At 29.5% G+C, this 13,028-nt stretch overlaps 1 protein-coding gene across 1 annotated transcript in view; it reads left to right on the top strand.

The window, feature by feature from the left end:
• Positions 1–13,028, top strand: part of LOC107455766 (glycine receptor subunit alpha-2) — a 141,151-nt gene that overhangs the window by 1,058 nt on the left and 127,065 nt on the right. The gene's annotated exons all lie outside the window — the stretch shown is intronic.

The raw sequence follows: 13,028 nt of genomic DNA on the forward strand, positions 1-13,028 counted from the left end.
AAGAAAAACAAAGAAAATTAACAAGTTTTATTTGCTGCGCATAAGCTGTAAGTAAATAGAACTCATAAAATAAGCTAACAATATAGAGAGCATTGAAAATAATAAAGATTAATGAAAAGTGAAGAGGAAAAACTATTAAAATAAATATTTATTTATTTTTCATGATTTTTAATTTTTTAATGAATTTTTTAAAAGAAATTTCTTAACTTTTAATATCCTCAATTTAAAAGAAAAAAAAATCAGATTTTAACTATCTCTTGCTTAAAAATATTTTATAACTTTTATTTAAAATATATAATATTGAAAATTATTCATATTTTCAAATGGTATCTACAAAGTAAAAAATTTCTTTTTTATCTTAACACCAAAATATGGTTGTAACTACTTTACTTGAAAGTTATGCTCCATTAAGTGTTCCTTTATACCTAGAATGTTATTTTACACTACTTCGTGTAAAGTAGCAGCGACATTTTTTTTTCTGTATTCAGTAGCAACTAAATTCCTATTTGCATTAAGTTATGATTCATATAAAGATAAGTAAAGTGGTTTTCAAGCTGCAGATAAAGTAAGAATTGATGCGTAAGTAATCCTTAAATTGAATTCCTAAAAAAATTAGTTTTTAAATCGAGTATACGCGTAGCAGAGAGAAAATATAAAGAAATTGAAATAATATGCTTAACGAAATGTAAGCAGACAGAAATTATGCACGATAACTTCACCTAGTACTGTTCAAAGAGATCTAAAAATTAAAATATAATTAGCTTTATTTAACATCTTAAAACATGCCTACATATTTTAATGGCGGCCTTAGGCTTTGGTTGACGTATAGCAACGTCGAATACGTCGAAGAAATCACACTACATGTATTGAAATGTAAATAATCAGCAGAAGATATTCAAAGTTAACCAACATTTGTGGTTTCGAAAGTGAAAATATTTTTCGTTAAGGGTGAATCAGCGAGTATTAATGAAAGCTTATTCCCTTATAAGTGTTTAAATTAAAGTAGACACTTTAAATTGTATATACAAGCTCAATTTGTTGTCTATATAACGTAAAGTTGAGTTGTTCATTATCGTATTCAGAGAGATATTAAACTCCAGTTTTTAGAATGCAGAACGTAGAATATGAAATATTTAACCTCAAGAGTAATTTAAAATCAACTTATATAACTAGATATTAAAAATACATTTAGCGATTAAAGTATTATAATAATTTTTCTTCGATACCTTCATTATACCTCATGTAAATTAATATTCCAAATGCTGATATTTCATATCAATTTTATCATTCTTTAAACAGTAACCAAACATTGTGTACATTAAGAACAGACACTTAATATTAACATATTAAACAAATTAATATTAGTTGTAGAAATGCAAATACTTCAAAAGGCATCAAAGGCAAATCTAAATTGAAAGCTTATCTATTAAAGAGGATATTTATGCATATATGTCTTAATTTACTTTTACTAATGCAACTATTTATCAAATTAAACTTATAGAACATATATATATATATATATATATATGTATAGAATATACCAGATATATACCGGAATATACCAGAATATAGTAAAATTACTGTGCTTTTGGCTGCATGAGAACACCAAAAGCTCAGTAATTTTAAAGCCCGAATCGCTTTGTTAATGATTTTAATAAAATTAACAGTAAAATATGGTTTTATAATATGTGATAAAATTTGATAAATTCTGTAAGATTTGGTAATTTTCCCAAGATACCTCAAATCATGACATAAAAACCATTTATTTAGCGGAATTTACTTATCAGTTTTGTATTTTTTGCTAAACATCTGTAAACATCTATCATATCTAAACATCTGTGGTAAAAAGAAATATATTTTACAGTATATCTTATACTGTATATTTTTGTTTTATTATCCAGAAACAATTTGTAATCAAGCATCAGAATCTTTTTTATTAAACTAGTTCCTGTCCGAATTTAGTTTTAAAAAATATCTCGAATTTCTAACATTGCAAAATCGTTTTATAGTGCTTTCGTGGTGTTTGCGTTGTAAAGAATACACCAGGTGTTATAAATCCCAATATCGTTTATTTTTTAACTGCTCCGTAAAATACAGAAATGTGAACTTTGATTTAATTGCTATAAAATGTTTTTGGTACAATAATTCCTTTGAAAGAAAAGGTTGAAATGCGATGGAGTAAAAAATAAGATGTTTTCAATGATTAATAAGGGAGAACAAATGCTCAACGAAAAGCAAATGCGCAAAGTCAGTAAAATAGGGATTAAATTTTGATTTGTTTAACGTAAAATTAAAAATTGATTCTTCTCTGATATTCTTTTTGCGCTGTTAGAATTTTCATTCTAAAATTACGGTAATATAACCGGCAACAGTCGGTCCAACCTATTAACCGTAAAGTTTAAGATAAAGAGCATTTTTTTCCTTTACGGTTTTGAAACCATTTCCAACTAGAATGGTTAAAAAAACATAAATACGAAGCTATAAGTTTTTTTTAACTATTTACAACTAGCATGGTTTCAAAACCGTAGGCGTGAATGAGAGTAACGTATTCTAATAGTCTAGGGACACTAATAGGGGAGTGCAGGACACTGGAAACTCTTCATGTGTAGTTGTTGACATCTATGACATTCCATCCCTGAACTAAGTAGCTTCGTTAGGTGGGCCTAGTAATTGTGATAAAATTCTGGTTGCTTAACCATATTAGGTTAAAGCAGTTAATAAACGGTATTTTTCGCGGTTAACAGTTTGAATACCAACTTATTTATTACTATTTGATTGTTTTGTTTGAATATGGTAAAACAACTATTAAGTGAATTCTTAACCATTGTTTCAGGGAGAAATTTTAAACAGCGCAGCGTCATTTAACGATTTCCTCTCTTTTTTTGCAAATTTTCCTTTTTGCTGAATTTGTACAAAACTACAATGCAATCTTTTATTTCTTTAAAAATTTGTTACATGAACTTTTTTCTTATCTAAAAATATGCCAACGAGAAGAGAGAGGTGTTAAAGGCAGTTGGAACGGAAACTAGAATCTAGTACCACTCTAAGGCATCGTTGACACCTCTGGGGTGGTGAGTTTGATAAAAGCAACCGGCGGAACCGTGATGGCTCAGGAGATAGAGCACCCCCTATCCCCTGGGTTCCGATGAACCGGGTTCAAATCCCAGAGATGGCTGGTAGATACAAATTTCGTATTCAGCTAGCACCGACCTCAGTGCTCACGTAAAATAATCCCAGTGATAGACAGATGATGGGTAAGAGTCCCCTTACTGTCAGATTAAGTTTTTCTCTGCATATAACGCAAATGCGGAATAGTTCCATCAAAAAGTTTTCCACGAAAGAAAATTTCCCCCACTGCTTGATCCAGGAGTTCCCTTTTCCTCCAGATTGGGTTCAAAATTACAAGGCTTCGGAGTTGAGCATTAGTAGTCGTAGGCCCATAAAATTGTTTCGGCTGTTCAACGGCGGTTATGAAATAAAATAAAATAAAGTAGAGACCGGCAAGCCGTGATGCCTCATGGATAGAGCGCTCGTCTTCCAAAGAGGTGAACCATGTTCGAATCCCAGCAATGTCTTGTAGATATGAATTCCGCATCCGATTAGCTCCGACCGCAGTGCTGACAGAAAATATTTTCAGTTGAAGACTGATCTTGGGTTAATTTCTTCTAGCAGGCAAAATAAACGTGGGAGGTTTTCCACGATTTCTTCTTCATATGACGCAAGTGAGGGTTAGTTCCATCAAAAAGTTCTCCACAAATCCAAATTTCTTCGAATACTTGAACCAGGAGTTCCCTTGTCTTCTGGATCATGTCTAACACTGTGCTTGTCTTACTTTGATATTGGTTAAACCGCTGTTTATCGAAGAGCTACCATAACTCTCTACTACTGAATCATCCTAAGATGGAATATTTATTTTAAATCCTTTTTTTTTTCCTCAAAACTATTTATTTATCTCCAAAAGTTTTATGTTTCGAATGAAATTTAAATATTTCAATGTAATTATTTCAAAAAATCATTCAAATAACTGATTGTCAAAAAAAAAAAAGTAATAATTTAATATTGATTTCACGAAACAAGAAAAAATGACGCAGGTACTGTGTTCTGTATATTAAACCAAATTAAATATTCCCAACTATTTTCAAAATCTAATTTAATAATATGGTGGACAGATTAATAAGCAAACTCTACCGTTTATTGAGAAAATCTATTAAGAAATTCTTTAAAAAATATCACTGTTTGTAGAAATAGCGTCATACAGTGTAACAGCCAAAATAGATCAACTCCAGAACAAATATTTCAGTCGTGTGTGCTTGATGTGCAAGAGAGAGAATAATTTATACTTTAATTACTTAAAGGCACCATCTATTGATCAAATTCGTAACTAATTTTGAAGTTTAAAGTAATAAATTCTAGTTTCCGAAAATTAAGCAGCAAACTTGTTCATCAATTTAATTTTGTTTCTAAGTTTTGATTGTTCGAATGTGTATTTCATTCACTTTTTAAACTTGCGACTTGTGATACTAGTTTGAGAGAGTATTATACTGGTTTTATCAGTGATTTTATTCGTTACTTTTCTTTGCTTAATCGCTTTTGAATTTCAAAATTGTGACCTACTTCCTTGGGATGAGTTTTCCTTCTGCATAACGCAGGACTTCTACTTTGATAATTTTTTTTTTGATATTATACCTCATCAATCAAGTCAAATATAATAATTCCGGATTTGTTTTTGAAGAAATCACATATTTATTTCTTCTTTTACTTCAAAACGGTCTCACAATCCTTAAATACGCGTAAACACATACAATTTCAAAGTAATAGAACTATACTGAAGCAAGTACAATTCTAAGCTTTTACCTAACTAAAATGCATATTACAAATAATAATTTGACACCTTTTAAAAAATCACAATGTAAGTACATATTTAAATATTTAAAATAGTATTGAAATATTTACTCGCCCAATTTCAAATAACGTATTCCGTGAACTAACGTAAAAATTTTTACAGATATTTATGCTTACACCCTTTATAACTTTACGACAAATTTTAAATAATGCTTTTCAAAAATTATTTTTTTATAAAAGTTTAAAAAACACTTTCAAAAAATCAATTTGTTTCATTTTTACTCATTTTAGTAATTGTTTTAAAACTTTAATACTTTAACTGTTTTTAACAGATCTGCAACTTACCGCAGCAATATTTGCAACCAAACAGAACCTAAGACCAAAATTATTTCAATTGCATATAAACTTGTGATCATGATTATTGAATTCTGATATTTCTGAAATTTTAAATTTTTTTTTTCTGCACATTGTTTAATTATTCACTGAAAAGTGAAACGTTTAAGTTTATGGTAAAGTACATTTTTTTACCGTTAATAACTAACATGGTTGAAAAACCATGGACACAAAACTATACGCTTTTTTAAACCATTTACAACTAGCATGTTTTCAAACCCGTAAAAAGAAAATTTACTGGACATTGAAGATAGTTCAGCAGCATTATGTTGTCTTGGCCTGAATGAAAGTGTCGTATTCTAACAGCTTAGGGTCACAAATTAAGGCGTACGGGTCCTGGAAACTCCTCGAGTGTTGAATGGAATGGTAGAAATATTGATGTCAACTCTAGAACTCGAACTCGGGCTCTGTTTGTCATGAGATTGACAGATTTTTCCTCTTGTCTATAATATGTACCCTTCTACAAGGAACTAAGTAACTTTATTAGGTGAGCCTAGTTGGCGCAATAAAAATCTGGTTGTGATCCATATAAAGTGAAAGTAGTTAATAAACGGTTTTTATCATAATTGACAGTTTAAATATCAGCTTATTTATGCTTATTTAACTGTTTTGTTTAAATATAATAAAACAACAATTGAGTAAATTGTTATTTAACCATTCCCTGATAAAGCTGCCGTGAGGTTGAGTGTTATCATTCATTTTATTCGTTCTTTTTTCTTGTTACCATTTATGCGGGATTTAATTGGCTTCTTTTTCTTGCATAACTTGTATTCATATTCACAGGGTGTTCCATAAAGACTCTCCTTAATAAGTATTTTAAAAATTCTTAAAATGAAAGCAAACAGAAGAAAAACTATATACGCTGTGGATCCCCCTTTTATTAACTAAGGAAAAAACAAAAACTCTTTTGAAATGTAACTACTTACAGTATAGGAGAATGTGTGTAACGAAATAGATTTAAATGAAGAACTAGAAGCTTGAAGAAGCTTCTAATCATCGCCTTTCAATTTTTCTCTGTCTTAATCTGTCATAAATTTTTTATTTATTTTATTTATTACATTTCCACTCCTATACTGTTACTTATCATCTTTTGGAATTGTAATATTGCCTAATGGAACCCAATAGTGCGAAACATTACGCACCAATTATTACTTCATAGCATAAATCTATTGCGGGCATCTTTTTTATTTGTTTCGTTATTTCTATTTCAGTTTATACAAAGTAACATTAATTTACATTACATGATGTCTTGTTGAATACATATTATTGCGAAAAATCTTATGAAATAAATAATGCATTATTTTTAAGATTTTTTCTGGTCTTTATTATAGTATACTTTCCCTTATTTGTTGCAAAAAAAAACGTTAAAAAAATAAAACATTAATTTAAACTTTTTATCTACGAATGATTTCAAAATATTATTCATAGCTTTTATTAACTAAAAAAAGGTATATCTCACAGTTTTTTGCTTCTTTATAGCATAATACAGAAATAATTAGATTTCTTTAAAGGCATAAAAGTCAGTCTCCCTCAATAACCAAATTCTTCAGGATGATGATTATACATAAAAGGGCATGTATTTGCATATTTATAATAAAAAAAAGAACATTAAAACATAAATTTACTTTCGGAAGTTTTTGTAACTTAGTTCTAAATACTTTTTCTTCATCCAAAAATATATTAAGATAAAATGAAATACCCAAAACTCCATGAATATAAATGCACTAAAGTTCAGAAATCCAATGAATACAAATCATTGCTTAATTTTTATTTGTAATTTTTTTCCGTGGAAATATATTTTTTTAGATAATTTTTATGGGTAAAGGCCAAATAAACACGCTATGAATTTTTCTGATGCAAAAGATTGCATTTTCAAGAGAAAATAAAACAAATAAAGCACTTTCAACTCTAACTCAAAAATAAAAGTAAAAATAAAATCCTTTTTTAAATCATACACAGCAAGAAATCTTAGTGTGTCTTAACACTAAAAATTGTAGCAATTATTTTTGTATCAAAGTAGTGTTGTGAAACGCCACAGATAACTCTTCTTGGCGTTTTACTACTCCAAGAACGATTGATAGTTCTTGGTGCAGTGAGACATCACAAATAACTCTTGATTCTTGGTGTTTTACTACTCCAAGAATGATTGATAGTTCCTGGTGTAGTGAAACACCACAAATAACTCTTGGATCTTGGTGTATTACTATTCCGAGAATGATTGATAGTTCCTGGTGCAGTGAAACACCACAAGTAACTCTTGGTTCTTGGTGTTTTATTACTCCAAGAATGATTGATAGTTTCTGGTGTAATTAAACACCACAAATAACTCTTGGTTCTTGGTATTTTACTATTCCAAGAATGATTGAGAGTTTCTAGTGTAGTGAAACAACACAGATAACTCTTGGTTCTTGGTGTTTCACTACTCCAAGAATGTTTGATAGTTCCTGGTGTAGTAAAATATTAAATACTACTTGTTATAAAGTCGTTGCCACCACTTATCATTAAATTAATAATATAAATAAGATATGATACAGATAAGAGTTAGATATTTAACTATGCAATTTCGAGTCGGAGTATTTAGTTCATAATACTTACACCTTCCAACTCTTAAAATGAAATTACTTTGCAAATGAAACATGAAATACAAAATACGCGAAATACCTGAAATGCGTGACGCACTTAAAGAAAATTAGACGAATTCAGAATAGGTTTAAAAGTACCTAAACGTAAAGTTACTTAACACAGTAAAATTTTGTAACATAATTGAAATATATTTAAAAATTAAAATATAATTAGTTCTGTTACATAACTCAAAACATACAGATACTTCGTAACGTTGAATTTTTTTCGCAAAAAAATAACCCAGCTAACTTATATTATTTAGGAATAATTCGAATTCGCGTGAGTTTGGTTTAAGCAATTTTAATCAATAACATTAAGATTTACCTTTTGAAGTGCTTTTAAACGCTCTATTTTATGTCAACTCAAAACAAATTGCTCCTTCACGCGATTGTTTTTGTTGTTCAATAGTAAATTCGGAGATTTATTGCTGCAGAATTTCAAAGCACTTGTAAAATTTTACGACCTGCTTAATAACATCATCAGTACATAACTCCCAATATGTGCAAAATATGTGCCAAATCATGTATAAAATTGTCTATACATATTAAAAAACCTCAAAAGCAAGAGTCACTGTTTTTGGTGTCCATTTTGAATGTTGCATTTTATTTCGTTGCGCAAAAACTAATGATATAGAAACTTGGAATAAGGAAGGCGTGTAGAAAAATGTACATGTGGACACATGTACATTTTTCAACACATGTACATTTTCATTACTCCATTGAAGTACAATGGAAAAAAATTAGCCATTCCATAAATTGACACTCTGAAAAGGCAATATTTGTTCATGACGTGAGCTTTTTTTTTTATTTTTAATGTCAATTGTCAATTTATTCGAAAGATACTGCAATATAGGCTGCTTTTATTTGCGATTTCTTTTCTATTTTCCTTCACTTTTTTATTTTTTTATTTAAGTAACGTTTTGTTTCATTGCGTGAAGTCTATAAGACTTAGAAACTGGTAATTACGGAAATAAGTGGAAAAATTTACACGGAAATATATGAAAAATAAGAAAAATACGATTCAATAATTAGTTCGAAAAATAACAGCTGTAAAACAAAAAATAGTTTTCTAATCCACTGCCCTCTGCAAAACAAATACAAAGTTGAGAAACTGACGTGCTGAAAGGACCATTTTCAATTATAAACTTAACGTGAGTATTTTTCTAAATTCCAATTTTCTCAAAAGTTAATGCAATTTTCGTTTCCTTTATTCTTTTCTTTTGTTTGTATTGTGGCATACTTATTTTCCATCGATCCAGCGAAAATATTGTGAACGGTTGTAAACTCACCAAATTTATTATTACCTTTAATTTTAAATATTATTTTCAAAAAAATTGTTACTAAGAAATATTATTTATGTTTACTGAAAGATCTTTATCAAATGAGAAGGGATACAGAATATTATGAGATCTTCCATAGTATTTACCAATCAAGTTTAACTCAAAATAAACATTTAATTTGAAGAAATGAATATTGGGCACATGAAGTGAGGGACACTTGCGTAAGTATGCCGAATTCATTCTTTATTGTAAATACATTTTAACTGAATACTTTCAAATTTCCTGTAAGAAGAAAAAAACAGTTTTATTCTAAGAAGTAAAAATTATTGCGATTAAATCATCGGTAATGAACAGGAACCCCCTCGTAAAATTAAAGGAAAAAAAATAACTCTCAGATGTTGCCAGATATAATTCATAATATTTATATAGATTTTTTTTTAAATATAAATATTTCAAAAGCAATGAAAAAAATTTGGCGATTTTATCCGATAGTGGAAAGCGGGATGTGACCGGGTTACCAAGATTCGAATGCTTGTTGGAGCTAAATTGTTTGACCCAGAAACTATCAGATTTAATCAAGATATTTGTTATTTTATTGTGAGCACTATGTAATTCCAGAAAAGTTATAGATGCAATATTTTTTATACATATTTTTTTCTAGAAAAATTCAAATAACCCGGTCTTGCTCTACTAGTGGGGTAAGACCGGGTACACACGTTAACTTGATGGGAATTTTGCAATACTTGAGTTTCAGAGAGGAAGTGGCAGATATTTCTTTTTAATACGACAATTTAAGAAAATTACACTTGCAATTTACGCGTGATGTAGCCAAGGATATACTAAAAAAAGGGGAGAGAGAGACAATTGTCCTGGTGCGTAGAACTACTGACGGCCCAAGAAAAATTCAATACAAAAAATATATTGTGTCTTTAATTATAATTTTTAAGAAGAAAACTGCAGATAATTTCCTTACTTATGAATAAAAATTGCAATTTTGTAAAGGATCTCTTGCAAATGAGGAAATCTGTGCTTTGTGGAAGTCCTCGCAGTAAATTTTGTTCTTGAATCCTGGAAACCTTTGTTCTGTCTTTGGTGTAGTCCTCTTCTTATTCTGCTGTACTGCATCTTTCATAGGTCCAGCATCTGCAATCAAAAAGGGTTGGGGGCAAATCCGGGTTAAACCCGGTCTTACCCCCAGAGGAGAAGTTATCGAAACGCAACAAACCTGTGCTATTATTGGTCAAAATCCCCATTGTTTCTTAAGGTATACACCGTTATCAAACGTTGAAAATGTTGGGCTAAAACTAATTTTCTTAGCTGTAATGAACAATTTATAAAACTAGATTGAAAATAAAGAAATATTATTAGAGAGTTTACATAGTAAATCAAACTTATCTGCAAAGACGCCGCGAATAAATCTACAACAACACGCCAATAGAACAGCACCTTCATCTTGACTAGTGAAGTGTATTTCAGAGTAGTCAGAATACAATCTGTCTAAAATTTAGACACATTTGAGGTACCAGGTCTCATCTCACTACCCGGTCTCACCCCATTTTCCCCTATCCAATATAAGGTTGTATATTGCTAAGAAGTAAAATTATTTCGTAATTATTACTTTTATGATATTATTTGTTCCTATCTATATATATATTTCTCTTACACGGCGATAAAAAAAAGCCTCATTACAACTCCCCGAATGGCAACGCTAGAAAATAGACCAATGATTACCGCTAAAAATGTCACATGCCAAATCTAGCTAAGATGGCTCAACATATAGCGCTTTTAAAAACGGAAACTGAAATAACCAGGGAGAGCATAAGCTAGGCAGAAGTCTTTGTCGATAGATCTCTATTTTGTTTTTTTGTCGAAAGCGTTTTTTTTCACGAATTTATGTATTACGAATTTATTTGACAATTTTTGATTTATATCACGAATTTATTTGTTTTACTAGAATTTATTTGTTAATGCAGGTTTTTCCATTGCAATTCACTTATTTAAATTTTTAATAGACTTAATTATAGCCGAAATTTTAATCTTTTTAAAGAGATATCAGTTTTAGAAATTTTATCCCAAGATTTTATACTATAGCACATTTCTAATAGATTTAACGAATTACATGTCATTTATTTGAATTCAAATTTATTTTAAGGACTCAGTACTTACTAAAAAGATGTAATTTTTTTTAGAAAAAAAAGTTGTTATATGGATTTGAATGATTGTTTTGAATTCCTAGAATTTTGTGCATTTGCAATGTACCTAAGTTAGTAGCGAGCGAAGCGAGCTTGGTTTGCGGAACAAACCATATAACATTGCGTAGCAATTTTCGGGGGTTGGCGAGCGTTAGCGAGCAGGGGGCGCAGCCCACTAGTTATAAATATATTCCTTAGTTTTAAAATGTAATTTTAAGAAATCGATAATTCTAAATAGATAATTTCTTTACAGCGAATATCTTAAGAACTTGTTCCTTGATGATTTTATAATAATTACGTACTTTATAAACAAATTAATCGTTAAAAAAAGAAACTGTAAGACATTAAGGAAAACTAAGTTAAATGAGGGACCATAACGATAGTTAGTGACTGGAGTGAGCAACGGAAGGTGCCTAGTATTAAGTTAATAATTATCATTTAACTATCCACCAACTAAAATTAAAAATACTAATAAAAATAATAAAATTAAATAATTATACTAAAATTAAAAGCCAATAATAATATTTCAACTCATGTGTAACATTCTCCTGAGTAAAAAGTCATTTAAAATTTTTCAATGCGTTGATAGAAACTCGATACGAACAGCTTTCAAGGAAAAAAAATTATATCAAAGACTAGTATTTCAGGAAGACGTGTCTATAGTTTATTTTGATGAGATTGAGTAAACAAACTTCAGAAGTTAGTGAACACACCGATACCAAAATATCACAATAACCTACATCAAATAAAAGGATGTTTCAAATTGAAGTTGTCGAGTATTTTTTAACCTTATTTCAGAAACACAATAGAGCCACGCGACAATATGTTTTCGTGAAACTAATATTATATCGCTTCAGGTGTCGATGCATTTTCTTTTTATAGTTTTATTATTTAATCATCTATTTTTGTATGTTCGATAACAATATGTAGTATATAATTATCTTTTACCGTGCTCAATATTCAAAAGAATGCCAGGGATACGCATGAAGTATTTTTTTATATAGTTATGTAGTCAAAAGAATGTTAATAACAGTAGTTTTATTTTTCAAATAGGTTTAAAATAAACAAGTACCCCTTTTAAAATGAAAAAAAAAGTTAAGCTGCTGGCAGATATAAATCATAATATTTATATGGAATTTTGTTAAAAATATAAACAATTCAAGCGTGATAAGAGCCTCTCAAGTGTGATAAGAGCAGTGCGATCATCACTTATCTAACCATCAGCATATACTTTCATCCAACTGTCTCAAACATATACAAAAATTAAGAGCCAATAATAATGTATCAATACCTATGAAAAATCCTCTAATGTGAAAAGTCAGTAAAATTTTTGAAAGCGAAGATAGAAATTCGATACAAACAGCTATTCAGAGAAAAAAAACAATGGCTGGTATTTCAAGAAGTCGTGTCTATAGTTTATTTCGGCGAGATTTAGTGAAAAAACTTCAGAAGTTAGTGAACACACAATACCAAAATATCGCAATAACCTAAATCAAATAAAATATGTTTCAAATTGAAGCTGACAACTATTTTTAACAGTATTGCAACAACACAATAGATTGCCACGCAAGCATATGTTTTCGTGAAACAAAAATTATATCGCTTCAGGTGTTGATGTATTTTCTTTTTATAGTTTTATTATTTATTATTCATCTATTTTTGCAATATGTAATGCATAATTACCTTTTACCGTGCTCAAT

The sequence above is a fragment of the Parasteatoda tepidariorum genome, chromosome 9, assembly GCF_982258835.1.
Source record: "Parasteatoda tepidariorum strain Cologne lab strain chromosome 9, Ptep-v5.0, whole genome shotgun sequence".
In the NCBI taxonomy this organism is placed as follows: Eukaryota; Metazoa; Arthropoda; class Arachnida; order Araneae; family Theridiidae; genus Parasteatoda; species Parasteatoda tepidariorum.